The 23,639-nt window shown below is 39.2% G+C and overlaps 1 protein-coding gene across 1 annotated transcript in view; it reads right to left on the bottom strand.

The window, feature by feature from the left end:
* The window catches only part of LIFR (LIF receptor subunit alpha), an 85,856-nt gene extending 62,666 nt beyond the window's left edge, over positions 1–23,190 (bottom strand). The window contains exon 1 of the mRNA XM_059492686.1: positions 23,148–23,190. The gene's annotated coding sequence lies outside the window, so the exon portion shown is untranslated. The remainder of the gene's footprint in view (positions 1–23,147) is intronic.
* Between the last annotated feature and the right edge of the window lie 449 nt (positions 23,191–23,639).

Raw genomic sequence — 23,639 nt, 5'->3', positions numbered from 1 at the left:
CACAGAAATTTCCAGGGAGCGAGCCCTCATTCTATTCTGCAGCAGTCACTGACCAAATGTGACGCTACTCTTAACTTTTGAGACAAAACACTAGCTGCAGAACCAACCCACTAAATAGTCTCCCAGACATGCCTTAAAGTTTCCCCTCTAATTTCAGCACTGTGCAAGAGATAACTTTCACAAGAAATCTCTGTACTGGAAACAAATGGCAAGCTTGGCACTCTAAAGATTAGAGAGGAAGGGTTATCCTTCTGTTTAGCTAGGCATTTGCAGCTTACAGCAGTTTGGAAAGATAAAGCTATGTAAATGTTAAATTTTATTGAGGGATAAAACCAGCTCCGTATTTACTAGCATGTATGTTTAATATCAAATCTGGCCAGGCAAAGTGACAAATCCCTTGTCTTTGATGTATTCAGGAGCATATCAGGCCTGTGCAAACTTTGCTGTCAGTTTTAGTGGGAAAAGAACTCTATACCATAAGACCTACACTCTCACAAAACTTTTCCTGAAAAAGATGAACAGAGCAGAGAGGATAACTGTAGTGACATTATCACTGGAAAGATTGTTACTTTATCACTGTGACTCTTTCTTCCCCATAATTTTATTCCTAAAAGCCCATTAATGATGTTTAAAGGGTGTTTGTTAATGCTTGCTTTGGAAACAAATGTAATTAACATATAATTTGTATATTATTTTGCAATTTTGCAAAAATTTGTATATTTTTGCAATTTTGCTTTTGAAATTAATGCAACATTGAATAATATTTGCAAGTTTCAAAATCTATACAGTTTGATTTTTCTTGAGGAAGAGTTTTATTCATGAAAACCTCTTTTGTTAGTCAAAAGGGAAGGAACATTGGGCAGCTTCTGAATAGTTTTGATAAATTTAGTAACAATCACTGATCAATCTATACCCAAAATACAATCAATATCCAAATTTCACATATCACTTCTGTTATAAAGTTTAGTTTTCTTTTTGTTCCAGGCTGGTAAATTTTCTATATTCTTTTGATTTATTGTTATAAAAGTATTTAGTTTGGTTTTACAAAACTCAGAAAGAGAGGCAACAAACACACTACCAAGGGACTATATTTCACAACATTTTACTTTTCCAGTCTGTTTTTTTTGTGACCTTCAAAATCTCCTGTTAAGGCCTAGTAAGTTCTGAAGAAAGGAACCTATAGCATTTAAAATAATCCAAAATTATTTAGATAATGAAGAATCTGTAGCATTCTATGAACAGACAAAGAACTCCATGACAATATTTTTATATGACTCCTTCATCCAGCAAAATCCAAGGTCCTGATGGCTTGTGAAAAGCAAGAAAAGTTATGCAGATCCAGACCTAGAGAAAATAAAACATGTAGAGCTGCCTTAGGCATCAGCAGTTTCTACCTTCCTGATGCTCTTTGGAGTGTGATCTTCTTGACAGGATTTTGATGACAGGAGCTTGGAATCTCTACAAAGTACATCTTTTGGCACTGGTCTCCCAGGTTTGCAAAAGACATATAAAATATTGTGTTCTTTGTTTCCCAGTGAAGTCACAAGACTGTCTTGGGTGTTCCAGTATCCTTAAGACATTTACCCATTTTCCCACTGCCTCAGAATAGCAGAACTGAAACCAATATTTGTCCAGAGAATGCGTGAGCCTATTGGTATTTGGAAAAAACATCAAAAAGCATTTTCTCTGCCCCAAACTTTTGCTAGGATAACTTTTCTGATACATATTTGTGAAGGTCTGTATGACCAATGAACAAATGAGCAGGACAAGAAAGTTGCATGAAAATAGGAGAAGTCACTGCAGAAGCACATGCCACAAGCAATATAAAGTTAGATGAGAGCTCCTGTGAGTGGTGGCTGAAAGAAACAGGGACTTAGGGGCAGTGGAAGAGCATCCAGCTGTTACAGGGTGATCAGGAATACAGGCTTACTGGGGTCTTTGCACATAAACCAGGGTGCAACACAAAAGGTCTGACTCTGTCGCTACCTTCTTCTCTGAATATGAATCATCTACAACAGCCTAAATTTTGTTAGTTGCTCAAATGAAGTGGGGGACCTGAGAGGAAATATTACCTGTAAGGCTCATAAAAAACTACCAGGAATGATAGGATACATGAATCTTAGGAATATCCTAGGTACAAAGTATAATTTCTGAAGACTGGATAGGTGCCCAGTGTCGTGTTTTGCTTTCAGCCTGAATGGTTGCTACAACAGCCCATAAAGCTGGCAACTGAACTGAAAACTTAAATACAGGGAGTCCAGTCTTCATCTACAAGTAAGTCTTGTATAAGCTGTTTTGAATAGATTTTGGGGCTTTGCTCTGCTTCAGTCAAATTATTTAGAAATGGCAGCATATATGACATGACAAGTAATTTTCACCGGCAATTTCTGTATTGGAAACAATAACTGGAAAGCATGGGGCTGTAGTGGTTAAGGTGCAAAAGTGGAGGATTACTCACAGGAGAGTGGCCACAGATTTACAAATCCAGTGATTATTGAATTCTGGCATGAAATATTGTTGTGCTTTTGCTACTGAGCTCAGCCAAACAGGATAATCACTGTAGAGACAAGGAGATTAATTTAAAAATTGATGACCTCTCACTGCTGATATTTGTTTCTGCAATCACAAACCAACAGTTTCGAGCTGAGATCCCGCTTCTGAAATAAAGTGAAAATGCTTAAATTAGAAAACAAAGCAAAAAAACAGAGGAGGAGTAAAAGAGGGGCAAATACACCAAAATGCACCTGTCACCAACTTCAATAGAAGCACTTTCATATCAGAAAATGTCTGTATTATCTGTCAAGATCTTGATGTTCCTCTGGAAATTTCAGTGCAGAAAGAAGGCTAAAAATCGTTTGTAAGAATGAACGAAGGTGCTTTGGCCAGCTTTCTTTTTTTTTCTTTTTTTTTCAGCAATAATCCTATTTTTTGTGTCTTCAGCTTGTGATTTTGTAAGAACACATTTCCACTGACTTCTCCTGAGTGACATAATTTGATGATGATAGACGAGCATTCAGTATTTAGTGATTCCATATGGTTTTCATTGGAGTAAAATAAAGAAATGCACTGGTGATTTTTATAGATGAAGGCTTAGAATAAGATCAGAAGTTTTGAATAATTTCATATTTAGTAGCACAGAGAGGTGCCAGCTTGAATGTCTGAAAACTACATGTGGAGATAAGCAAAAAAATTGCCTTTTGAAGACACTCATATTGTACAGGAAGATTATCAGCAAAATTGTTAAGATTAAGTGTTTATTAAATGAAAGGTTTATGCTGTTTATTTCCTATTAAAAATAGGAGTCTAGAACATATTTTATAAAAGTCTATCCACTCGCACAGAAATGACAATGATAAGATGTCCTTGAACTTGTAGGGGGATGAAAAACCTTTTCTGAAGTCCTTAATCTGAAAATCATGAGCGTTCAAAGTTCATTTGTTTGAGAGATGATGCATGCAGCAACAGATGGACCCTCCCGAGGAAGCCTGAGTATATTCAAAAGCTTCCGACTGATTCCAGTAAAAGTCCTTGTACAGAAAGTTCCAGCTCACTTCTTGTTTACTCGGTTAGCTGCTGTAGAGGAGTCACATAGGATTTCCCTAACAAATCACATGTTCTCATATTGCAGCATCCTTGAGCCAAATGCATAGAAAACCTTGGGTAACCTTTTCTTCTTCAATATACACAACAAGAAAAAAAATCTGTTTTCAACATTTTTGGCCCCTGCATTACATAGATGATGGCCAAATAATGGCCTATTCAGCATATTTCCTCCTGCACTCTGAACAGTATCTGTATAATTTTTCTGTCAGTCTTACCCTTAACAGACTGGAATTTATAAGTAAGAGGGTCATACATATAGTAACACAACATGAACGTAGGCTTGGAATTTTGAGTATTAGTTCACAGGAAATTGCTCTGTTCTAGATGCTGTGAGCTATTTTCCTGTGCCTACTGAGAGACAAAGAGAGCTATGGCTGGAAGAAGCTTTGAAAGAGTTTTTGGAAAGTCTGGCTTCCAAGATCTGCTTCTTTCTTAGGTGCTTCAAAGTCACGCATGGCCTTGCCCTTGAGCACTTGGCTTTCATAAATAATTCTCTAGCACAACTCCCTTCCGTCAGTGTTCTTATTGCAAAAGATGCCTAAAGATAGCCAATACAAAACCAGAACAACACAGATTTCTCCAGATTCCTACTAGAATGTGTCAAGTTGAATACTTGTCCCAAGAAGGGGCGACCTGAATTCTGACCCCTGCTCCAAGAACTCTGCCCTGAATCCACTCACAATTTAATATAAATAGCTCTTAAAGCAGGACCAGAACCCAGAGTTCCATTAGGTCTAAGTAAGTGCCACAAATACTGAATTACTGCTGTCTTTTTCCTGCTTGGTGAGATCTGAAGTCTTTCTATAGCATTACTTGTTTTTCACAGAAGGGGTAAAAAAAGATATCGATTTTCAATGTCATGGGTATTTCAATTTTCAAAAATAAATATATAATTTCCAGTTCACACTCTTGCTGACTTGCCCAGAAAAAAATATATAGGCTTTCTTGTAGTAGCTGTAAAAGAGTTTTCATTCCACTTGTGGAATGAAAAATAGCACACTCATGACTTGGGAAAATAGGAGAGAAGGTGATAAGAATTTCTACTGGTGTTTAGGGGCAGCAGATTTTTCATTACACTGTTTATTTGTTTTCACTGATGTCATCCTCACTAACTTGTGCTCATAGCACATGTAAAACAGAAGCCATTTAAGCACAATTTATTTTTTTTAGAAGACTTTATGACAGATTTTTTTATTTTCTTCATTTCATGCAGAACAACTCAGAAAATATTTTATGTTAATGATGGCTTTCTCACCAGTCTTCTTCCACAGAAGGCATTGACACCACTGACACCACAACAACATTAATATTGATAAAATATGTCTTTAAGAACAGCAATCATTCCCTCCAGGACTTCATGTTAATAGTAACAGGCTTTGTTTAAATCTTTGTCATGGAAAATGTCCCTTTGAATCCAGTGGGTTTTGGATAAGTTCCCTGGACTCTGAGCTGAGAAAACTTTCTTCACTAACATAGATTCATTAACTTGGACAAGTACCTGAAGAGAAGCCATGATATGTTCTCAGTAGGTGACAAAAGTTGCACAAAGAGGAATTTTAGTGATTCAGTGATGATAACAGCCTAAATAACCAGTCTCTAGCCATACTAGGAGTCAGAGTTGTCTGGTGCAAACTAGGCATCTAATTCTTATGAAATAAGAATTATTTCGTCAGACTGTATCTTGAAATACAACCAGAAGTGAAGCTCTAAACTATAAAAAAATGTACTGGAAAATATTCTTTCTCTTCAAAAAATACTTTGCAGCCCAGGTCAATAGTTCAGACACTCATTTCCAAGGTGATCTGTGCAAGTTTTACTACACATCCTTCCCACATTTGTACAGCACTGAAGAGTTAATGTCTTCAGTAACCTTTTCATTTTTGCAAAGCATAAACTTTGCAAAAACACAGTATTTTGTCTAAATATTGTGTTTAGTTCTCCTAACCAACAGAAATTAAAGGTTTTGGAAATCATGTCAAGGTCACTGTATAGACTGTGCACAAATTTTGTGGTTGCTTTTGTGTTCTCCATGACTCACCCAAAGTTGTTTTTGTATTCTTAAAATATAGATTTAGCTTCAACTTTGGTTCAGCTTTTATAGTAACATTTGATGCACTCTGTCTTCAAATCTGGAAGATATTTCTAAAGTAATTTATCTTTGTTCTGTGCCTCTCACTCTTTCCAGAAAGCACTAGTGAATCTTTTATTTCTCTATTCAATTGTAGATAAAACTTAGCGGAAAGCTAAGTTAAAAAATAATTCTGCTATAAAATCATTTACGGGAGGGAAATACCCTTCTCTAGATTTCCAAGCCCAAAGGTGTCACTTTCCTCAATGATTTCATGAAAGAATATGGAATAAAGAGTTTGGCAATCAGTAGTGATCAGCTGCCTTTGAGTGGACAAGGACAGTTTATACACTCCTGCTTTAGATAATTGGAAAGCATACTTAAGCATGAGCATCCAAAACTTATGCTCTTGAAGTTAAAAAGTTGCTGTTTTTCCCAATTTAGGGCATGTGACATGATTGCTTTAGGAAAACTGCAATGTAACTTCATAACCCATATTGCTACTGAGGTGTTATTTGGCACCAGGCATAATGTTTTAAATGCAAGAACCAGGAACATTATTATTCACTACTGTGTATTTTAGAGCAGAAGTAGGTGCATTCTCAAATACTTAGGCAAAAAGCTAGAGTGTCCAGAAAATAAATGAGAAAGACTTTTCCTTCATAATGGCAATTAAATCTGGCTTGAAATCCACAAACTGCTTGATAATTCTGGGCAGAAAAGCTCCTGCAGCAAATGAGCAGGGAGCTACATCTCAATTTTTGTTATTACTTTCAATCCTGTCTGTGTGGCCAGCCCAGCAGTATAGTGTGCATGATAAGCACAGCTCACTTTTGCTTCAGAGACACCAGGAGCCGGACATTCCCCTCGTCTTTTCCAACTTGTGGAATATGTTCAAACTTCCGCTTAAGCTGAAGTAGAACCGCTTAAAATGTAAGGCTCCTCCTTTGTTTATTTTGAGACCTAGATGAGTAAACTCAGGAATGATGATAATGGTGATATGGCTTGGGATCTGGGCTGCTTACTACTTGGCAGACCGTAATCACAACGTGTTCCTCTGTTACACGCCTGTCTCCTGCGGCATGTGGGTATGCCTGCGAGGCACAATTCTCTGCTGGTGGTCTGTTTCATTCCCACATACTTGCTGCTTTCACCCTTCATGGATTTAGAGAACATAATGACTCATGACTCCCCAGTTTGCCCCAAACTCCTTCTGCTAGAGCACATTTTTTGTGTAGCTTGTCACACGTGTTAAGAACACAGTTTTAACTTAGTGCTTCCACTTTGCTTCCTTTGATTGACCAGCCCCAAGTGGCAATGGAAGAGCTTTACCCAGATGCTTCTTGGTCTGCCTTGGGTCATCTTAACCACACACTTTGACTGCTGAAGCTATGGGGATTAAATGACTATTCATGTTCTCTGTTGACCCCCATTATTCCTAATTAATTTTCTTACCCACACATGCTTGAGCAGTATTTTGTTTCTGAAGTTATTTCATTTATTTGTCTTTTTAGTAAATCACCAACTTCTATGTAAAACAAGATGAATTAAAATTGTCTGGTATATTCTAAACTCTGGCATTATAATTTAAAAATAAAGTAACACATGTTTCTAATACATTTACTTTCTCAGATTGATATTAATTTCCATATTCCCATTGAAATTCTGATTGTAAATTATCTGAGGTACTTTAACTGCCAATGATCTCTATAATTATCAGCTGATAGAGAAACTTGTCTAAAATTTTCTTACCTAAGTTGGCTTTTTCTTCATTTATATTAAGTCCCATTCTTCTTTATACTTCCTTGAAGCGTCCAATTATTCTTTGTATCTTATTTTCTTTTTACTGCAAGCACCAAAATTACTAGTGACATCAGAGGGACTAATGAAGATCACCTAATTTCTGTTCCTCCAGAAAATATTATAGCTGTGCTATGACTCCCAGGACATCTTAAGAAGACACAACAAAGTCAGTCTTTCTGTGCACTCTCACTCCTATTTTCCAGAAACCACATTTCTATTTAGTTGTTCTCTTCTGTGTAAGGGAAAGGTATTTACAGTGTCACAAAAGGGTACAATGAGTAGGAAGTTTTATGACACTTATTATTGTTTATTTCAACACTTCCTTATAAATTATGGAGAAAAACTATTTACATACCAACAAAGTCAGCTTCTGTAGTCTTTGATCTATCTCATTCCACCATCCCACAAAATTCTTTCCATCATCTCTCTGGTTACAATTATTTGGTTCTAAAATTTCCCGCTCTTTATTTTTTTTCTTGATGAAAGCTTAAACTGCCTTTTAAATGTCCCATAAACTTATCAGTCTCAAACAGCTCAGCTATTTTTAACACATCAATACTAAGAAAGTCACTGAAACCTTCCTCCCTCTCTCCCTCTGTCCATCACTGCATCCTTGCTATCACATTCACAGTTGATTTTGTCTCCATGTGTTGTAACTCACATAAAATACTCCCACATTATGTGCCTTTTCCTTTGCTCCATTTTTTTTTCACCAAATCCTGAAAAGCCTGCATGTTCCTCTGGGCGCTTTTTTGCCTAATCATGATTTCCTCACACTTAGAATAGGACCAGCTTGGGGGTCCTGTACTCACTGTCACAGGCCTATCTCCACTTATATTGCCATGAGCTCTTTCAATTCTTCTTTGTCCTTACACCTAGAATTCTCCTGAATTATCATCTTTGATCTGTCATGATGTCTCCTAAAGCCTGTTTTTAATTGCTACCTATTCTAAACTGTCTTACAGATACCTCCAGGATATTGTGTTATATCTGTAATTTGTCTACTGATTTTTCTTGCCATTTTTGTGCTATCACACTCTTATAACCCTTCTGCTTTCCCTCCTGAGACAAAACGTACAATCTGATTACTGGGAAACACTTTGATCAATAAACGGATGTGCTTGAACATTTTTATTAAGAACAGTTTTGTGCTGTTCAGCTGTATACTTAACTGTGACAAAACCAATTAATAATCTAATAAACTTTAATAAATCTAATAAACTTAGATCCCTGACTTCCACATCTTTCTTTGCTACTTTTGTGCTGAAGCCACACATCACTATTTGGCACCACACTTTGCAATATTCTTGAAGACTATTATCACAATCAGGCAGAATTAATATTGTATGTTTTTAGGGGTTTCTTTGCTGGGAGCACATTTTTATATTCTCTATGTTCAGGATGCTCCACTAGCTTGAGGCACTGACAGTTGCTTGTTTTTTCCTTCAAGGATTATAAAAATGGAGAATATAATTTTAGAGGCTTGATAATATATAATTGGTGATATAGAGAGACATAATCCTATCTTCCTTGACTTTCTTCCTCCTTCTGACCATTGCTGTTAAAATAAATAAAGATAATCCTCCCTAGGAAGCAGAAGCAGTCTTGGATACCTTTCCTTCCATTTGGTAGAACCACCTGTGAACGATACTTCTCTCTTCATGGCACCACTCATCATGTTATTTCAATTAAACTGTTGCTTGTCTTCTCTGAGAAAGACAGCATGGATATAACCAACTGCATTAAACAGGCTGCCATGTGCATGTCATTTTATATTTTCTGCACTATAGTTTGGAGTATTCCTGCCCTGGGTAACAATGTTCCCTGCATGCCTTGTTAGGATTTGTAGAGCAGAGGATATTTCTTGCACCTCAGAATGGAACACTAAGTCTAAACTTCAAAGGCTCCTAATGAATGAAGGCCACACTTCACAGAAATTGAGTGCTTCTGTCCTTGCTCGCCTTTGAAATTACAACCCAAACACAACACTAAATGCAGCTGTCAGAGATTTTGAGACATCTTACAGAAAATACATTTTCATGCTCTTTCTGTCAGCACTTACTATGTCAGGAGAAGAGGCATATTGTCCTCTACAGCAGTTGTTATTCCAATATTCCTTTTTCATAATAAAATCAATTGAAACTGTCTAGGCAAAAGAGAGCATGCTCCCATCATGTCATGTCTAGAAGTCTGTGGGAATTCCTGTAAAGGAAAAAATCACTTTGTGGCCTGCAAAGCAAAAAGGGCACGAATGCCTTTCTCTGGATATCTGCATATCTGTGCATATCTGCAGGGTGAGATTGCCACTGTAGATCTAATTTAACTGATAAAGAGAAACGATGACTTAGAGTTTCTCCTCAGAGTGTTTTAATCTCAAATTCCATTGTTTGTATTCCTAGGGCACAGTCACTCTTTCCTGCTGTTGAGATGCCAGGATCACAGCTACAATGGAATAGGAGGAAAAGCTGTGCAAGGTAAAATCAGGCTGCTTGTAAAGGATTGATTCAGCAAATTATATAAGCATTTTTAAACTGAAGAGGATATTTAGTTTCTTTGTTGAACGCAGATGGATGTTAGAATAAAGCATAGCTCCATTCTGAAATGCTCTGTTGAATCATTATCTCAAAACTAATAATGACTCAGTGCAATAGAGAAGACTACAGAGTCTTCTGCTACTCAGCACTCTGCAGCCTGAACCAAGTTACTCTCCCAAGCTGCACACGGAGAGTTCTATGTTTGTCACCCACGTGTCAATTGCAGAATTGTGTCAATTGTCAAGTGTTTCCTTGGCTCTGCTTCTTAACTGCCAAGCTGTGAAGAGTTCTGCAAGACTCCTACAGGTAAAAGCAAAGGGAGATGAAGTAAACAGGCTGGAATTGTCAAGAAAGGCAGCAGAAAGAACAGCAGCTGTCTCAAAAAGCCTTTACCTCAGAAGCCAACATCCTGAAGTACCCAGGGAATATGCTCTGCTCACATTCTGTGCTGTAAAAGCTTTCAAATTTAAAAGGAGAGAAACAAGGGAAACTGAGGAAAATTCTGAAATGCTAAGTACTTGGGATGCTTCCTATGCCATTGTAATAGGTGCATTTTCTAATGGATTCTTATGGTAAATTATTATACAGTAATACAACCACAGGATATACTTGATTGCAAATCTGGCCTCTGTACTTTAAGAATCATTTCTATAGGGAAGCAGATGAGTAGAAGGAAAAGAGCAAGACTGGCATGGAAATTAGGTCTGGGCTCAGCTTTACATAATTCCACATCTCTGAATCTTTGAGAATATCACTGGTGGTCAATTCTGCAACAACACTCACCAATGTGAACAAGTAACTTCTTCTCACCTAGATAAAAGTAGCAGCCTTTGGTTGAACACTCAGCACCTTTTGCTTGTGGCAAACCAAGAACTGGAGGTGCAGTAGCTGACAGAGACCCAGGAGTACTGGAGCTTAGAGCTGCCTGAGACAAAGCAATAAGAGCATGTGTACTGACAGTACTGGTCACAGCCTCCCTCTCCTCACAACTGGCACCATTTAGTGGGATGTGTTTCCTACCACATGATGGGGGAGTCTGTGTGTGTATACCTCCAATTTCTGTGAATCAGCATCTCAGCTGAATCAATTTGTGTCCAAATAAGTTGTTCTCATTAAAAAAAAAAAACAAAAAAACCTCCATTAACAACTTAATAGCCTGTTAATTAAAACACTCAGCCTGTGACCTGGGATCTTGTCTGGTTCAAATTTGAGAGCAGATATTTCCTATGTCAAATGGAGCAATTGTCTTCTATTTCTCCTGTAGAAGTTACCTCACTCAGTACAAACTTTTGAAATAGTCTTTAGGAAAGAAAAAAAGAACTGCTGCTGTGGACGCAGCTCTGGAGTGCTGTGATTCCTATTCCTCCTCCCAGGAGGTACTTCTATATTTTATGAGAAGAAGAAAAACTTAAGCAGTCTAAAACGTCTAATTCAGTGACTCTAAGGCAGTGACTGGAGACCTTAGCTGGGGACCCAATTTTAAATCTTTCTTATTTAAAAGATTTGGAGTGAGGATGTAAAACCAATTCTTCCATTTACAGGGACTTCCTCTTGCTATCTGATTTTTGAGCGAAGGTCAATAGAGAGGTGTAATGCCTGATGGTGGAAATTTCAGAAATGTTAAAGGAAGGAAGTCAAACACGGTTCTTTTAAGCAGATAAACAGCTACATAGCAACTGATTTTAGAAGCTCCTAGTGGTAACATGGTACTGAAATCTGGGCCCTAAAATACAGGAACTTTTTGTTCTCATAACTTTAGATTCTGTAAATTCAGAGGCTGTACTGAAACCTTTTTCTTTCCCTTCCACAGTAAGATTCTGCATTGTCACAATCAGACAATCATTCCTACTTAGAAAATCATTCCTACTTGAAAACTTTGGTGGAGATCCCTATCAAAGCCTCAATGTGCCCTTTGATGCAATAAAATAATCAGCAATGCCTAATGCCTAGTGTGGCAGTTCTGGGCTGGCAGTCTTGAGATACTGGATGCTGAAAATTGATGGAGTCTTGAGATACTGGATTCTGAAAGTGTTTTCTCAGGTACAATAGATAACTGAGTAAGATAGATGTGGTGTTTAAGCTGTAAATAATCTTCTTACATACATCTTGGTCCAAAAGATTGAATGTAAGATTTTTGAGTGGAACTGTTCTTATTCCATTCCCAGAAAACTCATCTGCTTTTTTGAGCCAACAGTGTCATTACTTTCCCCTACAATTCCTGACCCATTTAGCTTAGAAATTCTATGACTGCTAATGATGAAGAATTACTGTACAATTAACTTTAATATAGATTTTGGAACTGTATAAAAGTAATGACTAGGAAATTGTGAGTCTTCTTTTCCTCCAAAACCTTGTATAGTGCTGAATAGTGTGTACTGCAGTACTTTTGAAAGTCATCACTTCAGAATGGGATTATTTGATTAAAACAAACTCAGGAAATGGGTTTATTCACTATCTGAGTTATGTAAATAAGGAAAAAGCCTTCATTTTCCTTAGGACATTTCACAAGCACTAAATAGGTAAAACAAAATTACTAAGCCTATCTATTGACATCTTTATCAAGTCAAGTATGCTATTGTTAACTACATTCAGCACTTAAGAAGGTAAACAGGTAGATGTGGTTATGGTTCTCATCTTGCCTTACAATTGCTATCTAGATTTATGTTTATGTGGGCATGCTCCCAATGCCTCCATTCATATCATCACCATTTGCATGCTTTTAGTAACCTTGTTAAGAGCTTCTAGTCACCAAAACTTTACTTGTGATTCCATATGCTTTAGAAATACCCTGAATTAAGTGAATCTACCTTAGTAAGCACCTTAGTATTCAACTACCAACAGTATGTGTAGACATTTACAGCTTTTAGTCTTCTTTACTGCATTGCCCATGAAGAAACGTTGCAAGGGAGACCACTTTTAAAGGCATAAAATATAATGTAAAAGCAAAATGTCATTTGAGAAGGTTTAATTGCATCAGAATAATGCAATTACGTGAACTGAACATAAGGACAGCTACAGCTAATATTTGTGTGATGCTTGGCTCAAAGAAAATATTTACCGAAAGAGATAGGGCAGAGTGCTGAATTTGATGAGTCTGGAATTAAGCACAGTAAACAGGATAAGCATTGACTCTGAAAGTTCATGCTTTATAGAGAATATTTGTGAAATAACCAAAGGAAAAGAGGAACAGGAAAACAAGGGAGCTCTGCCAGTCTTCTTTGTAGGAGTAAACAGGATTAGGTATAATGAGATTATCAAGTAATTCTGTGTGGCAACACCCACATAAATCAACAGACAGGGGGGAGGGAGGGAGATGGACTCTGCAGTGACTGTTAATAGCAGCAATGTACCAGACATAAGAATAAGGCTCCCCACTCCCTTGCCCCTCCTCCCAATTTGGAGGGCTTTAATTAAAACTGTAACCAAATTACAGTTTTAGTTATAGGTTTAGTTTAGTGTGTACAGTTTTAGTTATAATTTTAGTTGCAGGATTATAATTAAAATTAACCAAGCATGGTGTCTGATAGAAAGAGTTTTTCTGTCAAGCAGTCAGTGTGTTCAAGCAAGACAATAGGACAAAAATGTTCCCATGCTGACCTTTTCCACAAGTCACTGTTTGTTTTTTCCTTAATTCTCTGGAAGCATCATTAAAGATGTACAAGCCATCAAAACCAGGGTAAATGTGGTTTCTGTCTGTTACCACAGAAACAGCTCCATAATTAGGAGAGTAAAACCCATCCTGGTAGAACATCCTCTTTATTAGTGACATTCTACCTGTATCAGAATCAAGCTTGTGATAACCTCTGGAGGAATACAATCCTACTGTCATTCCTGTTACCAAAGTCTTATCTGATCTCTGTTTTTCCTTTTCCTGTGCTGTCACTGGTGTACTCAGAGTTCATCAAATTTCCTGTGCTATTTAAAGAACTTCTTGGGCTGGTGCATTATTTTAAGCCTGCCTCTGTGTGCTTTAAAATACCAACAGGAAACATTTACCCTACACAAATCATAGTTACTGTACATTGCTCAGTTCATACAGAGAGACAAATCTGGCACATTTCATATATACATAGGATAAAGTATGAAACCAGAGGATTCTGGACCACATAACATTTTCATTTTCTGCCCACTCTTCAAGTATACTTTCCATATTAGGGAACCCTACCACAACTGCTTGGGAAGGTCTCTGAATACAACTTGTGAAGTGGCATGTGTGTCACGCTGGAAAAGATTGTGTTGTAGCACAGGCTGTAGTTATGACTAAGGAAAATGAGAACTGTGACTTCTCATAGCAACTGGCAGTGAAAACAGAACTGTGCTGTGCCAGGATCTTTGGGGTCCACCACTTGCAGAGTTATTTCACCCACATGAATCTGAGGTCTTCTACTATGTGTGTTCTGCTTCAGCTCAGTTAGAAACCTACTCACACCAGGGCCCCCAGAATTATTTATCCCTACGTAATTTCCACATGTTCTCTTTTCTCCTGTGGAGACCAAGCAAGTAGAATGTTGCCTTATTTGAAAGCTTTGTGAAAGCTATTTATTCCTATCAAGTAGGAAAATGATGGCTTGTTATTTATGGGATAAATTTGCATGGAAATGTTCTAAGGTTCCTTGCCAAAGCCATCAGGACTCCTTACTGCTCTGTCCTGGATCACAGGCTGCCACTTTTGAGAAAGAGGAGTAACCTGCATGCATAGGATTTCTTTCAAGCATGACTGTAGGAGGATATAGACCAGGTGTTTTAAAAACACACATGGTATGAATACACCATGTATGAAAGAAAATCTATTTAATACTTACTCATTGCTGTAGTGACATGCACCTTTTTTTTTTTTTTTTTTTTTTTAGTTTTTGGGTCTGTGATATTGAAAATGAAAAGCAAACAATAGGTCAGCTAAACCCAAACCAGGTTGTTGCCAGCTGGGTTCAAGAGATGGAAAGATGCCAAGGAAAGCTGATTCCTGAGTGTAAAAACAAGTATCAGGAACAATGAAACAATTTTTCTCAGCTATTTTGCTTGTGCAGGAGGCATGTAGCTCTATAGATCTAAAATCCTCCTGCAAATGTTAGCGCTGTCATGTGTGTTAATTCCTCAACAGCTTGCAAGGACAGAGACATCCAAAGATAAGCTGGAAGTGATCTCTTCCCCACCAACATCCTCTTGCATGTGCAAGGGCAACTTTCTTGCCTTGAGTTTGACAACCACAAATCCACACAGATGCTTCCCAGGCTAACATATATGGAATATCATAATGGCTAAGGTTGGAAGTGACCTCTGGAAGTCATCTGGTCCAACTGCCCTGCTCAAGCAGGTCACCACTTGCCTAGGACCATGTGGAGTTACATGGAACATGTGGACTATTAGAGTCTCTGAGGCTAGAAACTCTCCAGGGAACCTGTGCTCAGTGAGCCTTACAGTAAAAGAGGAATGTGTATCCTGCTGTCTAGAGGGAGCCTCCTGTGCTTCAGTTTGTGCTGATACCCTCTCAGCCTGTTCGAGCATCTCTGGAAAGAGCCTGGCTCCATCTTGTTTACAGATTCCCTTCAGGTTTTGTACATGTTGCTGTGATCCTTCCATGAGCCTTCCCTTCCCCATGCTGAGCATTCCCAGCTCTATCAGCCTGTCCTAATAGGAGCAATGATCTAATACATTAATTATCTTCATGATCCTCCTCTGGACACTCCAGTACTTCTGCACAAGGCTTTTTATTTCCAGTAATAGTAAAAAGCACCCTATGGGGTCATTAAAATTCTGTTTGCCATCACAAACATGCTGAAGGAGGCAGGGTTCCTGATGCAGTGTTCTACTCTCCAGCACTGCAGACAGTAGTGCTCTCCACATGCAGCACCTTCCTTTCATGAGGGCGAGCTGGCTGTGAGCAGTGGCTGCACTGACCTGGTGTTTTTCAGTACCTCCCAGAATAATCTTCTCCATAACCTTACCAGACACTAGAGTGAGACTGAGAGGCCTGTATTTTCCCGGGTCGTGCTTCTTGCCCTTTCAAAAGCTGATTCTCTTGCCTTCCTTTCTGTTTAGGATTAATCTCTTCCTGCCTCCTAGCAACCACTTGCCATTATGAATCCAGCCAAGAGAGCCTGTAAACATCCGCTGTGTAAGTACCTAATGCAAGTTATGAGTTAATGAACTGTTGGTAAGTGCTGTTCCCTCTAGCCAGCACAGCCTGAGATCTGCACCACACATGCCTCTGTCAGCACTCTCAGGAATGAGATCTTGAGATTATCAGCAAACACAGCAACTGATAGCTCGTGCTTGAGTAACTAGGGGAAAATATGCTGTTCCCTTGACATACCAAATCAGATGGGCTTGCTGAGGACCCTATGAATGTCTTACAGGGCTGCTAAGGTGCTAACAGGAATATGTTCATCCATGTAACCAGAGTAGCTGCATTTGGTACTTATTCTATCATCAGGGGAGACAGGGAGAGGAATTAAATCAAAACCTCAAGATCTGAGTTGGTCTTTGGGGCTATCCCTTTCTCCACAGTGAGTTAAAACAGCTAGACTTCTGACTTGGATTTCTCAGCATCTGAAGCTAGATAGGATGAATATGGGTGAATCTCAGGAACCCCTTTTTTTTCACCTATATCATTATTTCTCTGTATGAATAAGCAAAGGATGTCTAACCAGATTGGTGTCATCTGACATTTTCTCTGCATAATTTGAGGACCTGAACTGCCATGAGCATCTCCAAGATCCAACTTTATAGAATCATTGAACCACAGAATTGTTTGGGTTGGAAAGGACCTTAAAAATAATATAGTTCCAATGGTTGCCTTGGGAACAATTTATTTAGCTCCTCCTGGGGGTGCCCTCTAACATTCTAGCCAGCTGTGTTTGCAAGAGGCAGATATCTACTCTGCTTATTTTATTGATGAAGTAAAGTCATTCACCTTGTGAAAACAGTCTGCCAAGTCAATTCTTCACACTCTTTCTAGTAACAGAAAGTTTAGCAAAAATATTAGTTTAGGAGATTCCTGCCTCTTGCCCCATGGCACGATCCAGAGTTCTTTTGATTGTGCTAACACTGTGCAGTCTGTGCAATCACATTATAATGTAGATCATTGATCAATTAATTTTTAAAAGAACCCTTCAAAACCTGAAGATTTCTTACTCTTCAGATTGTATTTAAGACAGCAAATGCCACTGTAATAAATAATGAGGTTGTTGTGTGGAAAAATCTGTTATAATTTTCAGTTGGATTCAGATCAGGTTTACTCATTGGCTTTGACAAGTGAACACCCAGGTCACACAAAGAGCACTCTAAGTAACGTATAATGCAGTAAATGGCATGTGGAATACTCCAGAGAGCTCAGACAGGAAAGGTGGGATTCATCTCACTTCATGTCACACCTCTGCAACAAGGATCTCTGCTCATTTACAGATAATGGTGAGAAACAGCCTTTTAAAAAGGTGATTAATTTCAGATGATAAGATTAATTGTGCTCTGCTAAGTGCCTCTTTCTCACCACTGATTGTAAGGAAGTGTGCAGTCACTGGCTCAGCTGTGGACTATGGACAGCTGTGAATTCCTCCCTGCCTTTCCTGGCAGAGACATGTCACACTCTTGTGTGTGTGTGTGCACAGGCACACCCGTGCACATGCCTACACACAAACACACACATTTAATTCCAAGATAACATACAGGTATGTATGTTCCCCTGTATAACCCCTTTCCCCTCTGATTTGCTGCCACTTCTCTTCATAAAGTGACCATGATATATGTTACAAACTATGTAGGGTCTTCAAAGCCGAGAAGAAAGGCAACAGATCAGGCTTCCTTCTCATGTCCAAGTCCTTCAACTTCACACCTGCTCGCAAATAGCAGCTCTCAACTGTCAGCAACAGCTTTCTCCTTGCAATCAGTTACTTTGGCTAAGCAAAAAATCAAAGCAGCAACAAGTATTTGAATTAGCATAAAAGACAGACAGTCCTTGGATGTCCATGCTGCAGCAGGGAGTTTAAGCACTCCTCCTTGTTAACTCTATTAAATGATGTAAGGATGTACAAACTCCAAATGTTCAGTGTTCTCCCTTTAACTAGGAGGAAATTTTAAGTTAAAGAAGTTAGCTAATAACCATGTGGCGAGTCAGAGGTTGTTTGCTGTGGTTACTGTTTGCTGTGTATTCTCCTTGCTCAAATGTTCATATCTCCTTCACTATGCACTAGCAGTTGGTAGTGAACTAACTTCCCTTTCCTAGGCCTTGGGAGTTAATGCCATTTCAGTCATGTAAACAGATGGAGGTTCTAGGACTGAGCCACCCTTGATAGCTAGAGGTATCTCTTCAATCTGCATTATTCAGCCTGAACTTCACTGTGGCTCCTCTCTCAGCCTGGAGGCACTAAGTGTGTTGGACCTGCAAGAGTGAGTGGCATGAGAAAACCTTCCAGTACAGTTTCATAAGCAGATGTGAAAACTATTCTCAGGTTCTCCAACATGTGGAGATTGTTGGGTCCAACGAGCTTCTTCCTACAGAAATATAAGGGATGAAATAAATTTTTGACCTCCTTCCTGCTTCTTTTCTATGTGTTTGGCCAAAACCCAAGTGCACAATATACTGTGACATTGCTTGTCAGAATGCTTTCCTGCCAGAGTAATTTGCAAACTCAAATTATGCATTACAATCCCATTGCAAGGTGCAAAGGAAACTAAAAAGCTGGCAAAAAACTGCCACTTGTTGCAGCAATTTCATGTGGGTCAGAGCTTACCTTTGGGTCTAGGTATTTTAAATGATGGGTCAAAGCAACACTGAGGCAGAGGACAGCATCTCCATATTCCCATCAGTGTGAATGGGAATGGAGGCTACTCACTACTTATGCAATCCTTAACTTTGATCGTGTCACCCCTCAGTCTCAAAAAGCCAAAGTCTTCAAGTATTTAAAGCAGCAGAATAGTGAGTTGTAAGGTCTCAAAAGCACTTATATCTCCGCTCCCATCTAAAATCCCAGAGATTCAACCTTTAAATACTCTTTTAATATGGCTTTAAATATGGCACAAGTAATAGAAATCCCAGAGGCTTGTAATTCTCCATGTCCTGAACAAACACTGTGCCTCCAGAACTGGTTCTTATCCCTTCTACAGTATCCCATTGTCTCCCTGCAATGTCTGCAGACACTGTGGCACCATTTGGGCAATCTCTAGTGGTCATCTTCTCTGCCAGTTCAGTGTTTGTAATTTTTATTTCTTCCTGGTTTTGAAGTGGCTTATATGGCATGATGTTATTACAATGTTATTATTTGCCAGCCCAATGAAAGTATGATTAAAGAAAAGAATATAAACAGGCTTTGGAAAAATACGTAATTTAAATTCTTACTGATAAATTTAATTCCTCTGTAGACTACCACTGAGTTTAGAATTAGAGGTGGGCCTCAGTCAGTTTTAACATCTGTACCCATAGTCACAGGATGAACTCACAATAGTTCCTTTAAAAGCCTTTACAACAGAATAAACGACTCACTTATTTAACCTTAAACTTTCCAGAAATTGGTACATTCAGATGTCAGAGGGAACGGTGAAGCGTCAAGCAAGAGTCCAGAGCCCTGCTGCTCTGCAGTTATTACTGACTTTATCTCCTGGGAGCAGCCTGGGTGATGATGCTTTCCGAAGTTACAGTGGAACAGTCAGAAATTGCTCACTGGTAAAAATGAAGTGTAAAACATCTTTTCTTCTACTACCACTACCTCACCTGAAACTCAACTCTCTTTCAGTGGATGTTTGAAGCAGAAGGAAGAACTTCAAGCCCACTAAGTACAGTCTTCTGGGAACTATCAGATTTATTCATTATAAATTATTCTCAGCTGCCCTTCCTGGGAGGAGCAGGATGAAAGAACCTATAAGCTTTTTGTAATTGATTTGTGATGGGTCAGGTTCACAGAGCACAAAATAAAATAAAGAGCCTTCTATTCGGCTGAAGTAACCCAGTCACTAGTGCAAGGAAAAGCAAACAAAGAGCTTCCCTTAGCTCAAACACTGCGGTATTCTCAGCCTGTGAGCACTGACTGACTTGCTGTTGTGCACATATAGCCGGGCTCTGGCCTTCCCGACGTTTTCCTTTTCAATAGCCACATCCTGGCTGGCCCACAGGGCACAAACCCAGCACGACCACCCGGGCTGGGAGTGTGACAGTGGCAGATGCAGCAGGGGCAAGAGCAGCTGCGGGCAGCATGGAAAAGCACCCTCTTCAAATGCCATAAAGTGCTGGGTAAAAGATGCAGACATGGAAAGAGCTGGAATCCTCCAGGTCGAGGGCATTCTCCTCTCCCCACCAGCCTGGCTGGGAGCCACATTCCTGCATTCCTGGCTCTGCCACAGAACAAGCCAGTGTTGTAGAGGCAAAGGCCAAATGCTTTGTTGTGGGTAATGTATGTCAGGACAGCTCAAACAAAAAGCCCAAGTTTTACAATTCTTCTGAGGGCCATATCCTGCGACCTGAATTTCACAAATTATTACTGGATTAAGTTATTCTGTAGCCTCTTTTGATACAACCCATTGAATTTAAAACTGTTTCTCTTGCACTGGGAAGAATTGGATTAGAATATGTCCTTTCTTATTGAAATGTTTATGAATTGATTTAAAAATGTCACGACACTGGGGCATCAATGATTTTCTGCTGGGATTACTGAAGACCCTTTTACCTTGCAAACCAAACTCTGAGATTCACACAAAATATGACAAGAGACTCACGCTTCCATCAGCAGTTTATATGTCACTAAAGTCTGTTTCTTTTGTGTGCTGAAACAGCAGAACAGATAAGAAGTAGGAACAGATACAGTGTTCTGGTATTTACTATATTTTAGCCAACCATGCCTTAGGTAAATTACTCATCTACCTGTTTTCCAAGGGGTGAGAGATATGGGTTTTGATATTTGGCATTGGTGTTTTTGTGCTATGTGATGGCTGAGACACGCAGGCAAGGGAAAAACTGGGATGCATTCCTCATTATATTCTCTCATAAACTCCTTTTCTTCTTCACTTATAAACCCTAGGGAATAGAGAGCTTGCCAGTACTGCCACTACCACATAGTATCTTCCCTGTTTAGGTGCGCAGGGGAGAGGAGAGATATAACAGACTGTCAAAATGAAACTTCATGGTTACAGCACTGGAACCCAGAATATTTTATAACTTAAACTTTTACTGCACTTTTTCTTTTGCTGTAGCGTCCTTAGGGGTTGCAGCCCAGGGAACAATTAGGCTGTCTTCACAGCAGCAAACAGCTCCAGGGCACTTGTGTGATTCTTGATGAGCTGCCTTCCCCCCTTGTTAAAGTGTTCAACAGTGGGACAGTGGGGCACGGCTTTGGCTGCAGTCAGGTGTGGGTCTCCCAGACAATTCCCAGGTATGCTTCCAGGAGTCAGTCACAGCTAGGGGCCTGGATACAGCCAACCCATCCTGGAGGGCAAAATTGTTCAACTGCACAGACACAGCTGCTCTGCACCAGTTAAACTCAGCGCCAAAAATGATTTCTTTTTCCTATCATAGGATATTGCTAGTCTGCCTTTACTGTGAAAAACCCAGCCTTGTCATGCTGAAAACAATTGATAGAAATGGAATATTAGAAGGTTTAGCTTTCAGGTGCTGTTTTCCCCTCCTCCCATTCCTTTGGCTCTCTCTCCCCCTGCAAAATCTGTTTATACATTCATGCAGTGGTCTGAAATATGTTAAAATCTGTGAGTTACTTGGGTCCTGATGAGAAAAAGGAGGTAAGGTTAGGTCTGGGGGGCTGGGGGTGGGAGAGAGCAAGAGCTGTTGATCATGCAAATTCTGACAGAGCAGGAGGGACAAATGACAATAATCAAAATGGATGTTTTTGTGTGTGAGCAGTACAACTTCAGTTTCTCTTTAGAAAGATATCCACCACAGGCTCATTTGCTATGACCTGAGCCAGAGAATTGCACATCTCTTTAATAATTCATTTTTTTCCACTAAAGTGGACAATACAGGACAATTTCAAACCTTTTTTTTTTTTCCCAACCAGTTTCCCCTCAGTTTTTCAGTCTGAGGTGACTAGATGAAAACTTTTGAAGAAAGTTTGTTTTCTGAAACATGATCTGAACTAAAGGCCATTCAGAATAATTTTCTTCATGGAAACTGTTCTATTTTTGCTAAATTTGATAACAGCTTGTTTTTACAAAATAAGACATCGATGCCAAATTGAAGCTGGCAGTATAATTTAAAGAAGTGTCACTCTGGATATAAACAGGAAATGTTTAGAGTGCTGATCCAATGATTAATGAATGTTTCCACGTCTATATAGCAGCCAATTTTCCCTTTCCTTGGAGATTACTCCATTACATAAGCTACAGAAGGGCCAGAACTTTGGTTCCATGTATTGAAATATACAAAAAATACATCTGTACAAAAGCTGGCATGTTTTTCTCCCTTTGAAATCAATTACAGGCATCTTCACTGACTCCAGTGGGAGGGAGAAGCAAGCCAATGTCTGAAAGTTTCTTTGCTCACACCTCTTTTTCTGGGCCAAAGCAGTTTTCCTCTGCAGGATTTTTCAGCCTTCCTCCAGTTCATTCATAGACACCACTCCTTAAAAGCCTGACTATAGTTTAGTGAGGAACCCCTCACTTTCCTCCCTGTTAAACATGCTAATATTTTTTACTGAAAGAGGGAGCTACTGAGAGGTTCTGAACCCCATGTTATGGCTCCAGCCAGACAGCCACAGCAGCCTTTTTAGGCTGGCCCTAATCGAAATGCACATTAAAAGGGAGCCTAACAACAGAGCCGTCTAGTTGCCCAAAGAGCACCAATTTAGGATAACAATAGCAAAGGGCAGAACTTGTTAACTAGTACATGCTGTCCCCAGACCAGCAAACCAGTGAGAAGAAAAAAAATAAAGGAGGATGTATTTTTGTCATCTTCTCTATTCTTTTTGTAAGGACACAGAAACCTCAGGCACCCAAGGGAGCCCAAGACCTTCAGGACAGCTGCTTAACTTGGCACTTTAAGTTGCAAGCCAAGCATATCAGCATTCATTTGGTGTAATTTCTGAGAAGCAGAAACTGCACTGACCAGGGGCTTTGTAGGCAAAATGAAAATAAATATCAGGTGGAAGAAGAACAACATGCTAGTGTTTTTCTAGTGAACTCATAGGCAAGTTGAGACTTACCCTTGAGAGCCAGCCAGGTGCTCCTAAGTTTCTGCAAGGTGTCAAGAGAGCTCTGCTTATGCTGGAAGCAGCAGGAGGGAGGAAAACTTCACAGAAGACAGAATTACAAGTCAGCATTTGGTTTCATTTTGTCCATTCTTTTTGGGGATGTTTTTCTTCAGTTTTTTCAAGCCCAAGACTGTTTTTGCCATATTCTGGATATCCAGGCTCTCCAGCAGCCTTGTGTGAGGAGGAGAAATCTCTATGTAAATATTCACCTACAACACAAAAAGTGTCTGAGGTAATAGCTTGGCAGAAAAACTCTCTTATGTAAGAGGAGTTGCCCGAACCTAAAATGTCTCTGCCACATAGCTTTCAGGAATGAAGGGTGTTTAAAGTTAATAACTCACTGTGTAATCTTTAACTTGCAAAAACGTGATTGTTCATATCTGAAATAGGTCGCCTTAGGAGAAAAAAAAAAAAGAAAAATGGCATGCTTAACTCTATTAATTC

The sequence above is a fragment of the Ammospiza nelsoni genome, chromosome Z (assembly GCF_027579445.1).
Source record: "Ammospiza nelsoni isolate bAmmNel1 chromosome Z, bAmmNel1.pri, whole genome shotgun sequence".
NCBI classification, from domain to species: Eukaryota; Metazoa; Chordata; class Aves; order Passeriformes; family Passerellidae; genus Ammospiza; species Ammospiza nelsoni.
Note: the sequence above shows the minus strand (reverse complement) of the source record. Positions and strands in the feature narration are given on the sequence as shown.